Source organism: Wasmannia auropunctata, unplaced genomic scaffold (genome assembly GCF_000956235.1).
Source record: "Wasmannia auropunctata unplaced genomic scaffold, wasmannia.A_1.0 LD326260.1, whole genome shotgun sequence".
Taxonomy (NCBI): Eukaryota; Metazoa; Arthropoda; class Insecta; order Hymenoptera; family Formicidae; genus Wasmannia; species Wasmannia auropunctata.
The window spans coordinates 1-1,029 of NW_012036630.1; the positions used below are offsets into that span (position 1 = coordinate 1).

Sequence of the window (1,029 nt, forward strand, 5' to 3'; positions counted from 1 at the left end):
AAAATAAAAAAAAAATTTATTCTCAAACTTCGAAGCTTCGAGAATAAATTTATTTATTCTTTAATTTTCGCAATTGGATCGTTTCATTGATCATTATCTTTCCTTATTTACAAGTTTAATTATCAATTTGTAATATTTCAGGTTATAATAATACTTCTCGAATTTTTGGCACCCTAAACTTCGAAGCTTCGAATATTCGAAGCAAGTAAAAAAAGTGACGGCCCTAACATTAAATGCCTGTGGGCGTACAAAATTTTAATTCTTAATTTCAATTTCTTTTATAAAGAGAAATGTTCACTGTATCGTCGCGACCTATAACCTTAAAATCGATCGTGACATCAATGGAGTTGCATAACCATGCACGACGTACGTACACTTGATACATTTATTTAAAACGTGGCAATAAAGTTGTCCAAGGCCCACGCAGCAATTAACGTACATATTTCGACTTCGCTGCAACGAATATCGATACGACACGTTCGGTCGGCGTATCGTGGGAGTGACTGTCAATGGGCGTTGCTGAGTGCTGACGTCGCAAGTGTCGCGACGCAATCCATCTCACCTCAAGGCATTGTAAACACTAAACGCTGCATTTCGAAGAGAAGGGGAGAGAGAAAGAAGACAAAAGACGGAACTGCATTTATCAAGAATTTTTATATACTATTGTCAGGATCACCTCTAGGCAGGTAAGTAATATTCGGACGTCAGTAATATTCACGTCTCGTCGCACACACTCTTTTGAATCTCTTTCACGGATCCTCTGTTTCTAGGTTACAACTGACAGCTGGATTTATTTACTACTGTCCATTGTTAATTAATTTTACGCTTTTCATTGATATTATTGTCACTGGACGACACTGCGGACGAATGACCGATACTATGCGAAGTGTCGCGGGAGTAACGCCGTGCCTGGATAATTCGTCGGGAGATCACACGAGATCTCTATGCGTTCGTCGGTCTAGATAATTAAAATATAATTGTGATCTGAATTTATTAGGATTGGGTAAGTTAATATTTTTTTTTTAACTA

At 37.5% G+C, this 1,029-nt stretch overlaps 1 long non-coding RNA gene across 1 annotated transcript; it reads left to right on the plus strand.

The window, feature by feature from the left end:
• Nucleotides 1-87: 87 nt before the first annotated feature.
• Nucleotides 88-836, plus strand: LOC105460214. The gene is made up of 2 exons (XR_975790.1): nucleotides 88-686; nucleotides 771-836. It is a non-coding gene; the product is annotated as an uncharacterized LOC105460214 (long non-coding RNA).
• The last annotated feature ends 193 nt before the right edge of the window (nucleotides 837-1,029 follow it).